Source organism: Hippocampus comes, unplaced genomic scaffold (genome assembly GCF_001891065.2).
Source record: "Hippocampus comes isolate QL1 unplaced genomic scaffold, H_comes_QL1_v1.1 scaffold195, whole genome shotgun sequence".
NCBI lineage: Eukaryota > Metazoa > Chordata > Actinopteri > Syngnathiformes > Syngnathidae > Hippocampus > Hippocampus comes.
In genome coordinates, this window is record NW_017806076.1 from 695,188 (window position 1) to 717,913 (window position 22,726).

The window sequence follows — 22,726 nt, forward strand, 5'->3', positions numbered from 1 at the left end:
TCTGCTGAGCAAGGTGAGACTGATGCACAAAAGCAAACTCTTCTCGGTATGGTTAAGTCCATAATTGCAGCACTTTTTTTTTTGTTACACCACCACAATAGATTTGAAATAAAACTGTCAAAAAGAGATTGAAGAGAAGAATTGTAGTTTTGATTGAAGAGCATTTACAGTTCAGGAATTGAAGCTGAATCTATGTTGCAGGCTCAAATGTTTGTCGACATAAGCAATCATATCTTTGTAGCATTTAGCGGAGTATGAGACAGTATTAAACTTAACAAAACTATAAATTAACATTCACGTTTCATCATTTCGCTTCTTTGACATTTTCATCGTCCACAAATGTATCACAAAACATGGTCTTAATACTTCTCGAGTGTCTGTATGCAGAAATGGTCCTCCTATTGGAGTTTTTAGTCTTCAGGGTCAAACCTGGACCACTTAAGAAAAAGTGAATCAATTTAACGTGACAAAACCATTCCGAAATACATTTCTGTATTTGTTTGGTATTCCTCATTTTTTCATTTTGTTAAGGACAAAATTTTAAAAAGTGGGAGTGCTCCAGTTCAACAGTTCAAAGAGCAGACCATAGTCTCAACCTCCTGCCCCCCCCACCCCAAAAGAAAACGAGTGTAGACCACTGGGAGATGAATGAATCATCAGTCACAACACATGATGTAAGTGCCACATAAACGTTTCACTAAGTCCGCTATTGCTTCACGTTTACTACACACACGCATCCACGGAAGTACTCAACAGCTCTGAATGTTTCCTTCAATTAAGGAGAATACCCGGGTCTCTAATATATGGAAATAAATGGTGCTGCTCTGTGGGGTTCACACATGGGTCATTTATGCACCCTCCGGGACTGTTACCCGTCATTGGTGTCCAGAAAACAAATGAAGTTTTATATGTAACGTTAGCTCCAGAAGTATGAGGGCAATGACAGAAATCTGATGATGCCATCATTGTACGCTACCATAATTACATTTTATATAAACTCAAAAAGAAACGACTCTCTCTCTTTCTCTCTCTCTCTCTCTCTCTCTCTCTCTCTCTCTCTCTCTCTCTCTCTCTCTCTCTCTCTCTCTCTCTCTCTCTCTCTCTCTCTCTCTCTCTCTCTCTCTCTCTCTCTCTCTCTCTCTCTCTCTCTCTCTCTCTCTCTCTCTCTCTCTCTCTCTCTCTCTCTCTCTCTCTCTCTCTCTCTCTCTCTCTCTCTCTCTCTCTCTCTCTCTCTCTCTCTCTCTCTCTCTCTCTCTCTCTCTCAATATATTGACGTGAAAAAGTGGCAACTGCATTCATTTGTGAAATACGTCTCCGATTGTCTATGTTGTGCAGTTCTCGTGGTTTTAGTCGAATGACGTCTTTTTGTTTTGATGTTTTAGCTTGGCGATATAATTAGCTGACATAAGGCAACATCGAGCATAATTGCCATCCGTCTATGCAAATGTATTTAAATGATTTTCATTTCAAAGGTATATTTTGTTGTTTTAATGAACAGACCCCCCACCCCCCGCCCCAAAATAAACATAAACGTGCCAGTGATTATATGTTGCTTCATAAAATTGTGTTTATTGATACTATATAGCTGCTGCCAGGCTGCGACAATTCACTCAAGCTAGACAATAAACCGGGCCAGCATATTTAATGGGAGGAGCAGCATTTGCTTATTACGATACACAGCAGTTAACCTCTTTTGCAGCACCTAGCGTTAAATCTTTTTTTCTATGACTTTCTTACTCACTTCATGAAAGCGGCTATGTTTTTATTTTTTTAAATGATGTCATTTAGAATTTAGAGTGACTGAAGCACTATCCTTCATACATATAAGTGTTTTGCATTGACACAATAGTACTGTCACCTTTTGTTTGTACAAGCATCAGTATTTAACCTTATGACATAATGTATAGATTTAAAACATGGATAACAACGGACACATAGTTCGTGTTACCTGGCTGTTGGAGGAGACCAAAAATGTTTTGACATGCAGTCAACGTTTTGTACCTTTGTGCCTTGCTTTGCCACTTTTAGGCTTGCATCACCCTAGCCAGGCACAAACTGATGATTAGGAAAAGAGAATTGCAAACCAGTTTAGGTTTTGCCTGTTATCGTATTTTTTTGAATTAAAAAAAAATACTGTCAATCAAAAGGCCAGTGAGATCACCTCTTTGGTACGCAGAACCACACTTATTGATGAAATGACTGGTGGATGTACTGCATGTGGAGTGAAAGAAAAAAAATCTTTTTTTAAATTTATTTATATATTTTTTTGTACCTCTTTTCTAAACTCAAGGTTTTCATGAAAATGAGCCGTTTTGAATAAGTGGACGACATCAAAGATGGCCGTGATGACGGCGATGCAGCAAATCCCGAAAGAATCCTTGCAGCTGGGCAAGAAGGCATCACAAAGGCTTGGAAAGTGTGTTAAAACTCGAGGGGGATTACATAGAAGGCGAAAACCTTTCCAGTTTTGACTTGAACTACATCTTTTGTGACACCAATCCTTGGACTTTTCTGACCCACCTTGTATTTTGCCATGTAATGACCATTAACACAGTCAGTATTTATTTTTGTCGTTGATCTTCTGGAGGTTCAATAATGGCTGCTCCCTCCACAAGTTGTTTTCTGCCAGCAATCTTTGAACGTCTTTCATCCTGCAGCTGAAAGCTCCACAATGTGTTTTGCGGTTCTTCAACTGCTCACTAGCCTTTATGTTCTCTCATCGAAGCATTCCGTTACAGTTGTCGAGCACCACTTATTATCTCAGTGTCATATTATATTTCCCACAGAGGAGATGTGTTCAACAGCTTCCTTAGCCTTTCTTGTGTGATTTGGACTAATTCCAAAGACCCTGAACATCTTAAAGTACCACTTTCTGACGCTGTTGTTAAGACGGATTGCTTTCTGATTCATTTCAAACACGAGGAGTCACTCCCATATGTCCGCCCAATCCCTCTTGAGTTCTGATAGCCAAGCAATATCTATTTTAAGTACGGAGACGGAAAAGCAGCTATCGTCTAGCAAACATATCTACATTTTTTTTCAGTGGGCGAAGAGGGCGGGGGAAAGGTTTGGGGTTTTGAATGGCTCATTTTGATGAGCTCTGACAGTAATGCGGCCATATTGGAAAACGTAGCAGATTTCAGTGACACGCATGTCATGGGGCTGCGGTTCTGCTTCCGCTCGATCATTACAGAAGACTTCAGAGCGAGAGAGAGAGAGAGAGACAAGTGTGAATGACTAATGGTGCTCAAGCTAGCTTGTATAAACATGCCAAAGAGCAGAAAAGTTCTTGTGTCGTCTTGCTAAGTTATTCTCCAAGAGTGACAAACTTAATAGCTCCAATCCCCTGGGCTAAAATGTCTGTGCTCCAGCATTTGACACAATTGGCTTCTAATACCTTTAAAAAATGGGACGGTTGCCTCCGAAGCTTACATATCCTTTCTCAAGCACTTTCCTTGTTAGCAAACAATGTTTGTTTTCCTTCCTTCCTCCCTCCGCGTTTCACAGCAGGCAAGCCTTTGGAAGTGGTGATGAATGAGTGGAAGTTGACTCATTATTAAAGGTGGGGGATGATTTATAAGAACCATGTGTGTTTTCCTCTGCAGTGTAAATAAAATATATCATTCACATAATGCAAGGTTGGGCGGGGAGAGTGATTTATGGTGTGTTAAAATGCCCGGAGAGCAAAAGGCTGAAACCCTTTAAGACATGTAGCCATGACAGTGCCCTACCCCAACACGCTAACGTCGCTTTGGAGATCTCACACTGCTGTTCTCGCTATCTTTCTCTACAACCTTATCTCCATTTCTGTCATAGTGGATTTATTTGTCTCAGACTTTTTGGAGAGTTCCCAGGATTGTTCGGAGGTCATTCCGAGCACATATTAATGATCATCTCAACGAGAGACACTTGTTGCCTTGCCGTATTGTGACATTGTTGTGTTATTTTGTCACCGGTGTGGTTTGCGGTTGAGAAAAGCAAAACTGGACGAAATGTTTTTGGGGTTTTTTTTCTCCTTGGGGCTGGTAAGACAGCATGTTTTTTTTCCTTTTATTTGCAAAAAGGAAGGTCAGGGTTACACCGCCCAGAGTTAGAGGACATTTACAATGAGGAGTCGACTGCTTAAACGACTCACTACTCATCCTTGATGTCCACCAAAAGAAAGATTGGATGTGCCAGTTTCTTTGGCAGGTGGCCACCCGTCTAACAGCCGCTGTATTGATTCCCTTTGGACTTCACTTTATTTCTCAACTTCAAGCCCTGATCCTGATGGAGTGTCTCTATTTAGATGTTTGAAAGCACACTTAAAACACAATACACTGACAGGTCATTTTCACATCAATCGTGCAATCTTTTTTTTTTTTGGATGATTCACACTCCTGAATACCATGTTTTCGGCCTTCTTTACTTTATATTACTGTACCGGTATGTCCTAACAGCATAGACTTTACAGCACACGTGTTGACATTGTTGGCAGTGTCAATACTCAGATCATTTCAAGTCAATTTGATTTACATAAATTTCCCTTTTTTTAACTACCGTTATAACATACGGATTCGTGATGCCAGTGCCTTTTTCTACCGTTTCTAGCTCTGGGAAAAGGTCTATCTGATGTTCGGTAAGCACCATAACTACCTCCCAGTCTCACGACGGTTATCACCGCATCCTCTTGAACGGAAAAAATTAGGCACACCAGTGGAGGTTTGCGGCTTACTGCGGCCCTTGATGTGTTACAACTATTGCTGAGAATTTCTTTTTAAGTCAAGCCCTTCCAGGCCCACTAACGGCTGCTAGATGTTCACTGGGGGCATGCCCTCATTTCATGTGTGATGTTGCAGCGGGAGTGATGGAGAGAAAAGAAGAGGGGGAGTGGGTAGAGAAAAAAAAGTGGAGGAGGGGAAGAGAAATGCTCCCGTTGTGCCCCAACCTCAGCTGGCGTTGACACACTTAGCAGGCAGCATTCTGCCACCTTGCCCAACATCGCAACCACTCTGCCTTTAAATTGAGGGCACATGATGAACCTGATGGGGGAGACCGAAATCACCTCGTAAGGTGGATGTGAATGGTGTGTCTCAAGGTTTTGTGTTAAAACCTTTGTCGGGTATAGGGGTCACGAGGTAGCGTTCCCCTCGTATGTTTTGTTATGGAGCCATAGTGAGGTTATTTTACCCGGACCAACTGATCTCACTCACATCTTTCTTTACGTATGAAGAGAACTAAGCCCAGAGAGGGAAATTTGGTCTGCTCACCAGATACTCCCTTAAAAATGACAAATTAGACAAGTTTAAAATGTGTTTTTAGGTACTTTAGAGCCCAGGTTTATGCATGGGTTACATTCAAGTAAGAAGCAAGGTAAGTATCGTCAATTAGAGTTTATCATATGCAAAAATCTATGTATTTATTTTCTTTGTCTGTGTTTAAAATGGACAAAAATGCAAATTGCAGAGCTACCTGCCTTGTTAAGACTGATCCTTAAATCACACGACTACACCACAATTTAGTGGCATATTTATGTAAATGTAGCCCGGGTTGCACGAAGGGATCTTAGTGACACCAATCCCGGTGGGCAATTACAAGAAATTAATTACCAACCATTCCTGTATTAAGGGTTTATTTCGAAATAAAGCAAGTTAATTTATTCATTTTGACACTGAAAATTGATTCAATGAGGATTAGGGAAAGCTATTTGCTAAACAAAATGGAAGCGTGAAAAGGGGAAATGAAGAAGAGGTTAAAAAAAGAATATGTGAGAAATCCTTTAAAATGTGGTAATTAGTGGATGACGTGCTCCCACTGTGTTGTGTGTTTTCCAAATTCTCATTGCAGTCACTTCGTATCCGTGTTGATATCATTTTTTTTGGTTGTTGTTCTGTCTCTTTCACGTTTTTGAATATGGAGGGAGGCACTTTCCAAAAAGAGGACAAGAATGTGTAAGTAGCCTGTGGCGCTGAGGTCCAAAGGGAAGAAATAGACAAAAGTGTCTATTTTCACCTCTTTATCCAGATCTTTCCCAAAAATTTATTGTATTCCTTCCTGTTGGAAATCTACCTGTAAGGGGTGGTTCCTGCTAAAAGAGAAAGAAAACAGCAACCTTTGAGTCTGAAGGAGGTAAGGAACAGCATTTTTTTTTTTTGGAAGGAGCGGCGATGATCCTTTTCTCAATGGGAGACAATTATGGAAATAAGTGTTTGATGTACATGTCCAATTAGGTTACTATTGTGTCTTTCATTTTTTTTTTTTTACACTCCAGTATTTTTGCACTTTAATATATACACGCCACAAACATAAACCAGCTCCTCGTACAACGGCATAATTAGAGCAACTTGTGAAGTGTTACGGTTAAAAAGCTATCATTCTGCTAAACCTTTGGCTGTGGTTTCTAAGAAGAAGAAAAAACAAGCCTTCAGTGTGTATGGTGCTTTCGAAACAGACCCCATGACAAAAGCTAAAGAACACAACACTCATTAAGGCCAGCTGTCAGACATCCCATTTGATGGAGGCAATGGAGACCAATACAGGCTGGCTTTTCTTCCATTCATTTCGCTACTCACTCAATTTCATTCTGCTTTTCTTGCCCTCTTTTTTTTTTTTTTTTGCATCTTGGGGGATGGGCAAGTCTTTCGGTGGTGCCAAGGCCTGAATAGACTTTTGTCTTGCTCATTTTCCTGGTTCTGTGTCAGCTGCATTGTGCCCCCCTGTGAAGGCCCTTGCAGCCTTAGAGGCAAGCGCCCCATCTTATTGCTTGTCAGCATTCAGTGCGGTCTTGCTAGCACCCAATCCCGCCATCGGGTCCCATGTTGGACTGGCTTTCCCATACAGGCAAGAATCATTAGTGTGGGGTTCCTTTGGACTGACAGGTTCGGACGTATCTAGCTATGCGTGTCACTATATGACGACATGCTCAGAATTTCTTTGGATAACACATTCACATAACTTTCCAGACTCCCTCCACCTCCCATTGTGCAGGTCGTGACATTATAGATACCAATATCTGTTTGCTAGGATGGAATGTCCGAGTAGGCGGACCAGAAGAATTCCTGGCATGTACTCCTATGCGGAAATGTAGCCACAGTAACTATGCAGACCATCGTGAGAAGATTGTACTGCAGTAAGCGGGCCTTCACTAATAATGCTGTACATTTTATTTGTGTATTTTATTTTATTATGTCTCAACGACGAGCAGTAGCAATGCACCGGATGCTCTTGTTTTGTTCTTGTGTGACGCAACGAGTACGATGTGTTGAAATTTGTTCCAAAATGTTCCATCATGAGATGGAAAATTTTATTGAAAGACGGTGTGGTTTGTCGATCCAAAATGATAAGGGTGGGCTGTATTAAAGTGATTTTTTTTTTTTTATTGAGCTTTGCAGTGACATCACAGATGATCGTGTCGAGTAAGGTGAAAGAAAGCGCGGTTACCCGTTAAGGACACGGATGAATGAAATATTGTGTCTGTTTCTGCGGATGGGATCACGTTGATGTGAAATGTATACACTTACGCATTCTTATTCCCCTCACATACCTTCGCAAATGCACAGATTATAATGCAGCAGCGCTGTCAGTCTGCCTAATTGCTGTCTACTCTCTACATGTGCATGCACCAGAGAAGATATGCTGTGCTCTGGTAATTCTTGATGGGAGCATATGTTCATGTAAAGTGTAGGTGATTGCCCAGCGGTCCATCGTCTCATGCGTGTTGTTGTGCAAGAGAGACACAATTCTCCAGGGCATAGAGCGACGGCTTCAGTGTTAAACAATTCGCCGTCTCTGCATTTCTACTTACTGTATTTCTCTCGAGCGGGTGGCATCTTTTCGAACATAAAGTTTAGCGAAGGATTGTGAAAATAGCCACCTAGGGAGCATCATCAAATCAAGTTTTGGCACAATTAATGAAACTAACATTCCAGTCATGGCCGTGTTAAAACAAAGAAAAGAGTCAGGATAAATAGCAAATTCAAAAAGAGGGTAACCGATATACGGCATGTATGTGTGTCAGCAGGATAGTGTGTTCTCCAAAAAATGTACACTAAATGTGTGTACGAGTGTGAGGTGACACTCTGGTGTGACTGGGACGTGTGAAAGAAAAAGCAATATTGCGCTGAAGGGCTCAGACACTCCTGAAAATAAATCTATTATCTTGCTGTGCAGCTGCCGTGTATGATACAAGATGCTTGACAATTCCTCCTCACCATTATAACTCCATGACATTTGCCCATTCATCGAGCTTGCTGACACCGACACGATCCGGCTTTGTCGCCAAATTAAGGTAACAAGTGGCGGGAAATGAGAGTCGCGGTGTCACCCGGGAAGGAGCCTGAGAGCGCGGCGAAGCGTCTCCTCGTCTTTCGAGACCTGGCCCAAGCACCTAGCCCAGGGGGTTAGCTGAAAATAACACCAACACGAGGAAAACAATACTATCGGCAAAGCGGGTTTAACAATGTGTGACGGGGCTGATGTGTCCTTGGATAACTCTTCACTCTCCTCCGTCTCACCTCTACTGCTGCTTTTTTTTAACAAAGTGGGTGTTCGGGCTAAACCTTTGTCCGGGCAGGTTTTAAAACGTCCATCTCCGAGTGTCATTGAAGGGGCCTCACGCAAGGTGTCCAGCGTCACAACATAGGCTGAGCCCTGTCAAGGGCAAAATCAATTTGTTGGAGATACAAATAAATATAAAAAAGAAGGCATACGGCAACAGAGAGCGTAGTCCAGATATATTGGGGTGAATGATGAATAACCCGAAGGTGTAGGGCTACTCCACACAAACGATGAGGTGTGAAGTGAGGTGATGGGAGGAAGCGGTGGGGGGGGGTAGCGGAGAGGAAGGGGGGCGGTGGGGCTTACAGATTGCTCTTGTCAAAGGGAGAAGTTTGAATTTATTTATTGTGGGTCTACTTTGGAGATGGTCAAGGTCGGGCTGTGTGTCTGCTCCCCAGCTTTGTTATGTGGACCGGATCAATTCCAGAAATATGTCTGTTAACAATGTTGATGTAATCTCTCGACAACTCGCTCCCCTCCGCACATCCTCATCTCCTCCTCCAGCCAGCACGTCTGCAGTGACCATGGCAACCTCACCTTTGTTGATACGACTGTCGTAACGCTGCTGGAGGACGATCGCAGGTCACTATAATTTTTCTTTGAAGAAGTAAACGTGACAAATGTAATTCTCTCGCCGTGAGTCTCTGTCAGCTGTGATGGGAGCATCAATGTTGGAGTGTGTTTGCCTGTGCCGTGGGATGGTTATTTATTGTTTAATAGCCCGGGCTGTAGCGAGATCTTTTGTAAATCAATTGCAAGCGGTGTACATTCCAATTGTACATCATTGGCTTATCCATTTATAGTCCTCCTCCGGTGCTGTAGTACAGCATGCATTGTGATTGATCACCACCTTTTAAACTAATTTGTTACTGTATAAACACTACTCAGCATTGTATTTATGCACCGTGCTCGTTGCCCATGTCGCATAATTGATGTGCAGCCCATTTGCGTCTCTGCTTTTCATATGGCAGGCCATTGCTTTGGATTCAATTTCGCATAACATGATCAACCAAATGGAAGTTGACACTTATTAAGACGCCTCTTGACGTGATTGATCAGTTAGCCACAGCGGTACAGTGCGCCGTTTTGATGCGTCCACGGAAGTAAGCGCAGTCATGAGCTTTTAAAACCTAGAACTAAGCACACAAATATTTCGTACAGTTTGCATAATGCTGAACCTGCTTGAACAATTTTTTTGTTTGTTTGTTTTTGTTTGAACACCCGTTTTTTTTTTCCGGCAAGGAGAGAGCATTTTTCTTGTGCGTGTGTGTAGGTAAGTGACCTGGCATTAAAAAAAAAAAAATTAAAAAAAAAAACAGTACAGTAGTCCATACTCGCTGGCGTTGGGTCCCACAAAATTGCATGTTTGTTCAAAAATTGACACGACATCATCAAAAAAAGATCATGCCACTTACAACCATATTGGTCAATAATTTTTATTAATAACACATACACCTGGGCGGCCCGGTAGTTGACTGGTTTGCGCGTCGACTTCACGGTGCAGAGGTACCGGATTCGATTCCAGATCCGGCCTTCATGTGTGGCGTTTGTATGTTTTCCCCGTGCCTGCGTGGGTTTTCTCCGGGTCCTCCGGTTTCCTCCCACATTCCAAAACCATGCATGGCAGGCTGATTGAACACTCCAAACTGTCCCTAGGTGCGAGTGTGAGCGCGGATGGTTGTTCCTCTCCTGCCCTACTAACCTAATGACTTTGACAACTTAACTATCCTGAAGGTGTGTTTGATTTTATAATAGCTCTTCTGTTCTCTCTCTTTCTCTCGCTTTCTCTCTCTCTCACACGCACACATACACACACACACGTGCACACGCACACGCAAAACACACACTTTTAAATGACATTTGGCAAAACCACGGAGCACATGTTCTCTCCGGTCCTGAATATCAAGAAACGGAGTTACATTAAGAATGGATTGGCTGCAAACGCCTTAACCCTTATCCAAACTGAGGATTCATGTAGATTCTATGGAATCCGCAGAAACATTTTTCTTTTTTATTTGTCTCCCTCTTTTTATTTATTTTTTATCTTTTTTTACCCTCAGTGTTCAGAAGCTTGTCGCTCTTTAATTATGTATAATAGTCTTTTGCCCCTGTTTTATGGAAAACTCCAGACTGGATTCACTCAAGTCATCGACTTGAAAGTTTGAAAACCTCCAGTGACAAGAATATTAATGTGCCAGCAGTGTCATATCTGTTTCAGCTCATGCATATTCAATGTCCCCCCAGCTCTCCAAGATTTATGTCAGACTTTGCCGGAGTGTAGTTTTCCAGCATTGGAGATAATGGCATGCTAAATTGATGTTATCGGGGGCAGTTTTTCCTTTTTCCCCCCTCTCCACTCCTCTTTAGGTTGGGGGGGTGCTGGAGAGGGGCGAGAGGAGAGTCACCCACTCGCCTGGCTGCTGCTATTCAGGCTTTTGGCAGCTTTAATGCTCACCTCCACCCACCGGTCTGTCTTTCCAGTAGCCGTGGACTAAAAACCTGCCTGTGTACTGCATGTGGGGGGGGTAGAAGAGAGCATATTTTGGAAGGAGATTAAGGGGCCATCCTGTGGATTATCTTTTAATTAAGGACGGTTGAGTTGTGCCCACTCTGGTGGAGCAAACGCCCAGCTGCTAATGAAGTTTAAACAGACATACTTTATTTAATTACCGCTAATCGCTGGGGCCCAAAGTCCGGCCCTCTTTGATCTGCCTGTCGCACTGTAATCTTCCTGGCAGATACCATCTCCCGTTTTACCCGGATCCCTTTTAAAAGTTGCTACGGGAGGTCCAAGATTAAGCACGGGTTAATTGAGACAGCCTGGTTGGATGTGCCCGTGTACGCATGTGTGTGAATGTGAGACAGAGAGAGTGATTGGGGGGCGGGGAGGGGGGGATTGGCCAGGGCTTGATTGATGTGTTTGTGGCTCTACAAGTCATCCTGTTTTTGTGGCCTCTGTGCTCTCTTACACTCTCCGGCTTGCTCCCTTTCAGGGTCAGCTTTGACATCATCTATTGGTCACACACGCCTGAGTGACACTGGAGTCAAGGGGCATGGGTGTGACTGTACCTGATGCATGTACATGAATGTGTGCCATTATAAAAAAAAATAAATAAATCTTGCCTTGCGCTATGTTATCTCATATTGGTAATATGGTCACCACTATGTCTCAAAGTGTGGTACCCATACCACTCAGGGTCTACATGTTCCCTATAGTGGTACGCAAAATAATAAGATAAGTCAAGAAAGCCTTTATTTGTCTCACAATGGAAAAATTCCCAATTTACAGCAGCAAAATTATGAAAGGGAGAAAGTATGTAAAGAAATAAATACATCAATCAATAAATAAATACAAAGTGTGTATATATATATTGTATATAAAAGCATATTAATGACTACCCAATTAGAGTTCAGTTGCATTGAATGTTTACGTTCATGACTTTTACATTTCCTTTCTAACTGTTTGATTTTTAAAACATTTCTTTCTCTCGTTGTTCTACAAACGACCCTGGTTGAGCAAGCATGCTTACTCACGGTCCTTCGTGACTTCAAGCTTGTTTTGTGTGACTTTAGATGTTTCTGTAAAGTTCTGGTCAAATCCACACCGGTACAAGGATTTTGAGTTTAAGTCGATATTAATAAAAGACAACTCGAGATTTTTGGACCACCACAGATAGCATTCTTTTGAGAATAATTGAAGAGGATACACTGTGTTTGCTTTTGTTTGAAATGACGAATGACATTATACATTTATCCCTATACGTAAAACGAGAACGCCTGCTACCTGCTACCGAGACCGTTGTTGTCATTGTTCATATTGATGTAAGTAGATGGTGTGCAGCTATTATGTTCGAACGGTTCAGCGAGGTCAGCAGGGGCAGCAGAGAGCCCTCTCACTCGTGCGTGTGTGTGTGTGGGGGGGGGGGGGGGGCATGCATGTGTGTTGGGAAGCGGTGTCTTTATCTGACCTGAGGGAGCCATTGGCTTCCTGTTAATTGGGTTAGTTCAGCAACCAGGGGCGAGCCGTGTGAGTGGAGGGAAAACACAGCAAGGAGGAGGGACGGGAGGTGGGGGAGCAAAAGCCCCGATGAGGCACTTTTGTCTCAGCTGAGACATATGGCGACGGAGCTGTGAGACCATACTGAGTGTTCACGTGGAGGGAGTAATGTTCTCACACCCACAACGACAGTAACAATACTTTCAGTAATTCTGTTTCTTCTTCTGTCTTTTCTCAGTCCTGCAAAGATGATATCGCTAATAAATGAATGAATAATTTATATTAGGATTGTGGGTGTTACCTTTAACACAAAATGCATATTCGTACGTGACATTATTTAGGACCACGGTGAAGAAAATAACAATACAAGAAAAAGTGTCATACTACAAGATTGTCACGTTTGCGAGGTGATGGTGGACCCCAAAAAGCAGGCAAGAGGGAGGAGCAAGGTGTACTTGAAAGATTGTATTAAAACACAGCGAAAACTAAATCCTAAACAAACAAAGTCCTGAAAACAAAAAGAATCCAAAGTAGCAAACAAAACCATGACTGAAGCAAAAACTAACCATGACCGAAACATGACTGAGAACAAACATGACAGTCGCAAACAAACAGCAACAATGACATCCTGTTCCTTTCCTTTTATATTCCTAATTAGATAACAACCAACAGGTGTGCAGCTCCAGGGGGAGCCCTACAGTGCCACCTGTTGGTCACAAACAGAATCATGACAAAGATCAATACTGGAATGCTACACCAATTAGGTGGAAATACATTATTTTATTTGACAAACCGACATGTTTTCCATCTCTGCTGCCCTGAACACTGTCACTGACCTACATTTACAAACGAAATTCTGACGTTTGTTCGATCAAATTGTCAGAATTTATTCAAAACTGTCTGGTGCTTTGGCTACACTGTTTCCAGCGGTATATGTGGACGCTAATGGACTTATTTATTTTTGTCCAATCTGATTTCAGTCCTTAAATAATAAATTATGCTGGCCAGTGGTACCTAAAATAAATGAACAGTTGGGAGTGTGTCTTTTACCGATCAGATGCCATCGTAGAGATCCAGCAAGGTGGCCATTAGCATTTTTCTGTCCTCTGATTGGTTGGTCAGAGCACGCTAAATTCGACTAGCAAAACACTGTCTGTCACAATCTCCACACAGTAATACAGTGAATAATCAGCATCTCTCATGAGTATTGATGACCCTTTATTTGTCATTAGATTAGATTACATTAGATTAATATTGTTTCTGTACAGCTCCAGATGATATATGTGGCTCATTTGCGTGCTGTTTTATTGTTCTGTTTTGTTTTTATAGTAGTGGTGATTGTGATAATTGCGACCTGATAGCCTTGCTGTTAAGTGGATTAAATCGGGTAAATCCACCACCAAAGACCCGGTTGACAAATACTTAGAGTCAGACTATGACGACCCTATTCTTGTGATAACAGCTCTCCATATTCTTGTATTTCAAATATTGCCATCTCATTTAAAAAAATGGCTTCACCACTGCTGATTTTTCTTCTTTATAATTAGAACATGAACTGGTGAATCAGTGACCACCATTACATGGCTTACAAAGAGATTTACAGCTTTAATCAGTCAAAGAGGAACAGCAAAAAAAAAAAAAAAGTTTTACCCCTGCCTTGAAACATGATTAATGAAATTATGCATTGGCTTTTGTTAATAATTAAAACTTTACTTCAGATTGTGACAGAATGGTTAATTTATTAATCCACGTACACAAAGTCAAGTCAAAGCTTGGGTCGGTCCTGCGGGTAGAACTGCTTCCAAGAGAATGAACCCTTGTTAAATAAGTTACACAACACACTCCTGCGCAGACATTTGAGTTGCAAACAAACCCAAAAGATTTGAAGAGGTGTGGGTGGGTAGGAGGGGTGTGCAGAAGTGCAGAGAGAGCAAAAGTGTTGTGAGGTTCTCAGACACCGGGTGTTAAACACAAAGACATCTCTGAGGGTCTGTGTTGGAGAAGATGAAATATTCAATGTGTTAGTGTTTATTAACAGGATGAAACAAAGGGCTGCTTCCCTTTGACTTATGCACATTGACTCTTGGCACAGAACAAACAAAATCAAATATGGTATTGATCCATAATGGATGAAAAGGGCAACTTTTAAATGAGCAGCATTATTAAAGAATCAGAAAGGGGATCAAAACTGTGCGTGGAGAAACACTTTTAGGAAACATCAACATTTACCAGCTGCCTCATTGAAACGCAGGTCTGCTTAAAGCTGTGTCAAATAAAAACCAGCCTGTTAAATTCGCTCAGCATCATGACGTTTGGATGTTTTTTTTGTTTAAATCAAGGTTTCATATCAATGTTTGCATCGATAAATGCCACGACCGATAGCCACCAATGTCTGTGTCATACCAAGGCGTCTGTAAGATCACCAAAATAAAAGTCAACACGTGTGATATATCGGCTAACGTGTAACCCAGGCCTCTTTCTATTTGTTCCTTGAAAAAGTGAGGTCAAGGTGACATTTCACGTTGTTCGCTAGCGTAACCCTTTGGCCCGCTCATTGAGGCCCAGTCGTGTCCGAGTGGCACCCCAAATAAGCACTTTTGACACGGGCGCCCCGGGCTTGCGGCCCCTGCCTCCATTGACAGTCGCTGACAAAGGGTCCCCTCTCCCATTTGATTGGCCTTCCCTGTTATGGAAATGCAAAGAGTCTCCCTGCACCTCAAATGAAGGGCGATAGAAGTAATCATGCTTTAACGGGAGCGTCAAAGTGGGGTTCTTCACCAGAAATATTGTCAATGTGATTCTCAAAACCGAAATCATCTGACAGGCATTTCTGAAAGAGCACAATGCACACTCTTGAACTTGCTGAATACGGGTACTGTATCCCCCTTTTTTTTCTCCTCTTGCCTCCGATTATGGATTATACCATGTGCCCTAATATTATCCGCAGCTGTGTGTTTGTATGTCTCAGGGGAGGCTAAGCATAGCTGCTGTGCTGACCCGATCACATCTGGGAGTAAGTGATGGTTTTTGCCCACATGCTCCAGAGCCTCGGGACCCCGTGGGCGTCCTTGCAAAAAAAAAAGGGCTTCTCTGCCTGAGACCCTTTCAACACCTCTTCGACACCTGCTTAATACAAATTCCACGAGTGAAACCTCAGACACCTTGACTGTTCTTGGGAGGGGGAAGTTACGCCTGTGGAACTTTATTCTGATATTTGACGTGAAGTTCCAACTGAGAGCATTCCTGATGAATAAATATCAATGACTTTTTTTTTTGTTTCACAATCAATGTAGTGATTGTAGACATGAAAAGAAATGCACATTTTTTATGATTAACATCAACAGTTGGGCCTCCTGGATTAAAAAATAAATTAAAAAACTTAAAATCAGACCGAATTGAGAGAAAAGAGGGAAGCGTGATTCGTTGCACGTGCCTTTCTTTCATGACCTCTAAAAATACCTCAAGGTTATCAAGGCATCAGAGCAGATCATCCTGGGATTTCAGCGATCCTATAAAAGTGAGCAGAGAATGTCATCCAAGGCTCATGATACTCAAGATACTCTTGCCTCCAATTTCAAAAGAACCTCACCGGCAAGAATGCATGCATATTGTTACATAAATGGCTGAGAGGGTACAAGTGGGGACACTTAAAGTTGAAAGTGTGTCTGTTTTATTGCCTGAATCTACAGCTGCCTCCAGGTATGAGTAAATCTCACTAAACTGTTCACACTCAAGTAGTATTATTTAACCTTCTGGAACCATCTCCCTCCACCTGCGTTCATGTCGGTCTTAAGCGGTCTCCTTCAGGTCTTACCAAGAACTTCTCTGTGCAAAGATGTTTTCCTTTGTCCCAACATTCAAAGGACCCAGGACACAAATCTATCTAAAAAAAACGCTGACCTCCTCCGTTCCTCTGTCGCTGGAAAAATAAACAGAGGAACGGAGAGGAGGCAGAACGGATGAGGCAGACGAATAATAAAAACAGAAAAAAAAAGTCTTTCCATACTTCTCCAGCTGTTTTCCCATGGAAAGAGCACTGGTTATCCGACACAGCTTGTTACGATCGAGTGAACGAGCCTGGTGGGATCTGGAATTGACAACTTGCGTCTGCTTAGTTACACTACTTAATGACCCTAATTATCTTCGCTCCTTGCTGTGAACAGTCAATAAACAATTAGCGTGGCATATGGACCCCCCTAAACTGTATGTTTTCTATCTTGAAGACAATAAGGGTGTCCTTCTCTAGCGGTGCGAGACTGTCATTACGGCTGATAAAAGTGCACTGTAATCAATGGCTTCTCCACAGACTCTTGAATGCTATCTTACCCTTGGAACTTTTGCTACTCACTGACAAATGGACGAGGAGTACGTTTACCGTATGTTAGTACAATCTCTCAATCTCTTAGATGGTCACATTAACGATATAAGTCGACAAGCAATGTTGTTGAATTCAACTTCACCAAGCCTTCGATTGTCTGACTGTAAACCGTCGTTACATTGCTCTTCACAGGTGCCCGTGGACCTGAAACGGGGTTGTCTTATTCAAAAGGTCTTTCCTCAGCAGCAGAAAAAGCTATCGAGTGGGATTCATGGCTCACCGCTACGCTATTGAATATGGATAGATATCAGGTGAACTACACCTGAACCTTGCCTCTGATGTCTTTATAGAGAGGCATTTCTGACTTTCTTTTGCTTTTCAGCCACCATCAAAAGTTCAGGAGGCGGCAGTGTTTTGTATTCAAGGAGGAGAGAACCTTTGAAACCTTTGGGATGAAAGCGCTGCGTAGTGTCAGCTTGGAAGCCAAAGGCGATGGTGGGAGGAGGGCGAAGAGGTTGCAGCAGAGGGGAAGAAAAGGGCGCACTTTGTAGTGCCATTTCACAAGGCTAATCTGAAATAAGCGCTCCCAAGGGGGGCAGGATATAGAGATGGTATTTATAAATATTTGATTTTCATATTTGATGGAAAATATTCAAATAAGCAATTTGATAAACGCCTAACCATTGCCATCATGGCTGTAGTGTTTCATTTATTTCAAACGGAACAGGGTCACGTGGTCTTGTAAAGTGACGCTGCCGAAGTCAAAACGAGATCCATTCTGTGACGATTCTTTATTTTCCACACCCATCCTGCTCCTTGAAGTACAATTGCAATGAGAAGTTACAGAACAAGAGCAGCCAAAACTTGCCACCCTTTGTATGTAATTAGGCTAACACCACTCTTCACTTTTTCAGGGTACGACTGGCAGCTCAGGGGATTAGCTTAGTGCTGTTTGAGAGCTAGCAAAGGGGTGTGCTTGTGAGAGAGCCCATTGTCCAGCCAGGTCACTGATCTCAAGGTTTATACCCACTGAAGGCCAACACTATCCTCCTTCTCGCTCCACTTGAGCAGGCTAGAGAATTGGTGTCATTGTGTGATATGAGGTGGAGAACCGTCCAATGCCCCACCCACCCACTTAAGGTCTTGGAGTGTGTTGTGAGCGGTGCTCATCACAACACTGGGTGTGCACATGCACACACACACACACACACACACAGACACACACACACACACACACACACACACACACACACACATACACACACACACACACACACGCACACGCATACATACCTCCAGCTGTGAGAGCCATTGATGCCTTCTTAACAGCCCGATTGTTTCCTTTAGGAAAGGGAGGAGTGGGGAGGAGAGAGGAGGCAGGTCACTCACCACCCCCGAGGCTTTGAGTGAGGCCTGGCAGGTGTAAACATCCAGCACTTCATGAGTGGGCTCGCGAGCAGGATGAAGAAAGGGGGAATCATGGAGCGACTCGCGTTGGGATAGAAGGACAATGGTATTGCAATTTGCAATGCTGTTATAACTGATATCTTGGAAGGAAAAAAGAATATCCACTGATGACGGGACAAATTCTAGAAACAGCCCTTGTTTATTTAGCATACAATACTTTCAAATAATTAGCAGAGAAATACTTTTGTTTCCTCGCAGTGCTTTCATTTATATGTTGTGTTGTATTATTTTGTCATTTTATGTTAACTGTTCTTTTGATGGCGGCGTGGGCACCCGCAACGGCTCCTCTCTGTCCTGAGGAATGTAATTTCATCCGTGCTGTATGTTGCACATGTAGCACATTTGACAATAAAGTTGACTTGACTTGATATCGATGTTGTGGTGTGAGGGAAAATATGCTTGCCCTGTTATTAATATTCTTATTTTAGCTCTTTATTAAAGGCAGTTTTCCCCGAATGAAGGTTTGACAGATGCACACCAACAATCAACATAAAAATCCTTATTGCTCACTTGGTCTTTTATTGACAGCAACATCGCTTTTTGATGCTGATTCATTGTGACGGAAATGTGAGCGATTACGATTTAACACACAATAGAGATTACAGGATTCCGATTTTTTTCTTTCTTCTTCATACTTGTAGACGACCGATGTAAAATAATACCCACAACGAAATAACACCCAAGAGGTAAAGGATGAGACAGTTAGACATTTTTGTTTTAATTGAGGTCTGTTGTTACGTTTCTTGATGCAGATAAATTCCTCCATAAGTCCAATATCATCTTGCTGTTACTGAGCAACTACTCAACATAAAGTGGGGGACAGGGAATAAAATCTATGGAATTTTTATGCCTTGGCATCCTCCATACTGTGATTCTTGGGCCCATTCAAATGATGGAAATGAAGCCCTCAATGATTCATCTCCACTTTAGCTATGAGTATCCCTGCCAGTTTGGAAAGCGATAGTGCATAGAAGCTTAGCTTGTACCCTGAATGGAGTTCCGTGTGAGAAGTTAGTATACATTTGAGACGCTTCAGATGCTTATAATGCCTACCCTTTTGGTAACGCTGTTGGGATTATAGAGTAGGAGGAGGCAAATATATCGACCGGCATGGTGTTTATCCGCCGGCTCCACACCCTCCAAACAGAACCCCATTACTCAGGCTAGTTTGGAGAGGCTTAACACCTGTGTCTCCCCCCCCCCCCAGTTCATATAAACTCATTCTCTTCCTCCTTCTCACTTACTTTTTGTCTTCCAATGCAAAGAGGATGAAGCTGAGGGAATGAGAAGAGCTCCATTATTGCCGTATTTTCTTTCCAGTGAAACGTTATTTACTAGAAAGATATCATCCTAGCTTTTAATCCTCTTAGCGCTGGATTGCGGTTGTACTTACAGCGGCATGCACCTGCTAAACTGCCTTCTCTTAAAGCTGAATAAACACAGCCGCGGGAGCTGTTGCCATCCCCGGCTGAACCCATCAGCTTTTTGTGTGAGGAAGGGAGACGGAAAGAGCTCACAAGAAGTTTACAGGACAGCATCTTGACGGGCTGAGGTTCGAGGCCCCACTTGCTCCCCACTCGATCATGCTCAGACCACAACCGAACAGACTGCGCTTCTTGGTCGTCTGCTTGAAGATTGTCCTCAAGGCCACCAGGGAGGGAAGCTCGTATTTGTTTATGCAGTGTCACTGTTTTATGTTTCGGGATGTGGCCTAGTTCCATTTATCTGTACCAGAATCATTCATCTTTCTGGTTTTTGTCAACTCATTGTATTACCAAGCGTTACCTATGCCCCGCCCCTATGAGCTTCACCACAAACATGAGAAGTATTATTTAAGGCTGCATTCACATGTACTATATCCCGTTTGGTTAGAATGATCCATTTCTAGCTCATTTCTGCTGTAGTAGGCATTGCATCGTATTGAGTTGAGGTAATCAACCATTCATGTTCTCGCGATCGTCCTGTTCAAGTGCTCAAGATCAAGGTCTAGATGACTACAAGAACAATGGTTGATTTGAAACATTTTATCTTCAACACAAAAAACAAAAAAGAAATGTGGAAATGTGCCAAGTTTACAAACCTGTCGAGTGATTCAGAACAGAGAAAGCAAACTCCAGCAAACCGTAAGTGTGTCCAGAGTCTCTTTCACCTCCGCGTTTTGTAACATCGCTGCATAAGTGAGCCTCTGATTGTGCTGTGCTGTTTACACAAAATTTCCACACGAAAAGGTCTCCCCAGTGTCAATTAACATCACATCTGACAATCTGAAACAGAGTGTGTGTCAACACCTCTAGATTTTTGAATGAGTTTTGCATCCAACTGTTTATTTTGAAGCGTTCTGTGATGACTTTGTCTCTCGGGTGTTTCACACACACTTTGTGAATAAGCCACTTTCCTTCCTGATTTCTAGTTGGCTGACTCACTTTTGAATTCAAAACATGGGTTTGGGCATCGTGTTGTGAACAAGAGGAAATGAGGAACGCTTGGTAGCTTCCGACCAGTCGTACGAATGTTGGATGAATTTCTGGTAGGGCAGAACCGGAAATTGATCTTGAAACATTGCCGATCACTTTTGCCACTCTCTGGGCAAGTTCAGTTAGAATTACTGAAATCATTATTAAATCTTGTTTTCGAAACTTTAGGCTGGTTGCGCAGAACCTTGGAAAAAAAATGATCTTTGACCTTCGTGCGAAACCAAAACAGATTCCAGGTGAGGCAACTCATATCCTCCTTTAAATAGATTTGTGTGGGATTTTTCACCCATTATCTCCAAACATATTGATGCTTCATCTTCCTGTCATTACACGACTTGGCATGAGTAGACCCCCCCCCAACCTCCCCCACACACACACGCAACGTTTCCCACTGTCTCCGTTCATTTTTATTATTTCCCATTCTCTCCAGAGTTTTCATTATTTTCCTCTGCCAGGAACTTGTTTGCTTTTCTCTCTTTGTCTCGGAATTGTTGGCATTGGAATGAACGTGTTTATAGATGTGACCCTTGCTGCTTGAAATCTTAAAGCAGTCCTCCTGTCAAGAGCCAAAAACTCTGGCAAGGTCAGCTCATTTCTGTTTACTTTTCAAGCACTATTTACCCTCTGGGGCTTTTAAAAGCACTTCTGCAAAACATCACTTCGACGACGAGAGGGAGAGAGCGAAGTGAATGGTTGGCTACACACAGAAGCGATTCAATGAAAGAAAAAAAAAAACATGCGTGATGGGATTTTCGATGCAACACCGTCAAAATATAATGTGGGACATGTGTTAGGACGCTGAAATCTCGGGTCACTGCTAGAATATAATTTATATGATTAGATATGAGACGAAGCTAATTTTTCCCCTGCTGAAATATTAGTATGCTAAAAAGTCTGAATACAAAGGCGATAATAACATTTTGCGTGAGAGACCCGAATGCCGTTGCCTGAATGCAAACCCGCGAGTCGGGATTAACCCATCAATAATCACTATCTAGCGTGCCACGCATTTGCCCCTGCAGAGCTAATGATTTATCTCCCCTATGTGGGACTGATCACTATCAGATTGATGAATGCACTAACCAATCATGTTCCAGCAAACCTTCAGCATGTACATACACCAATAAGCCATGATGAACAGCCTCTGTTGGTGCTTATTTATGCTGGCCGCATGAGAGACTGCGAGGACTCCCTGAGGTTTCTTCCAAGGATATGGTCATTGTGCTTCACTGTGCCTGTGTCAAATATTTGGACTTGTGCGGAAAGGTGCGCGTCGTGTGAAATGATTTGATTCCCCCCCATCCCCACCCCCCTCTCCCAGAGAGCAAAGAGAAGTCATTTCCGCTTAACCTCTCATTATGGTTCAGCTCTCTGGAACATGTTGTTGGATCTGGACACGTCATGGTGTGAAATCCCTCGACAAACATCCCCTTTTTCTCCGGTCGGCGTTGAGCATGGCTTGAGAAACTGGAAGTGATTACTGTGAGCATGTGCTTTGAAACGTGCGTGAATGCAAACCTTCATGGACAAATTGTGTTGCTCTGTGGAAGATGTAGTGCATATGCCCTTGAGTGATTGATGTCGATTTTGTCCTTGTTGCTTGTTGTTGTTACGCCGCCGCGGCCCCCGTGCGTTCGATGCCGATGTCCTTGTATAGTCAAGCTCGGGTTTATTTTCTCTGGGCTGACAAAGACACCTCCTCTTGAACTTTTATAGCTCCTCTTAGTGATGTGTATCTGAGAGCGTTGACCTCGGTCACCAGGCTTTACAGGCTTCCGCCTGCATCTCATCCTCACTGTTAGTTTTTCCTTCACTTTGCTCTCCCTCGTTAATGCATACATTTACACACAAGGTGAATTACAAATGCCAGACACACAAAAAACAAGGTGTGTGTGTGTATATATATATATATATATATATATATATATATATATA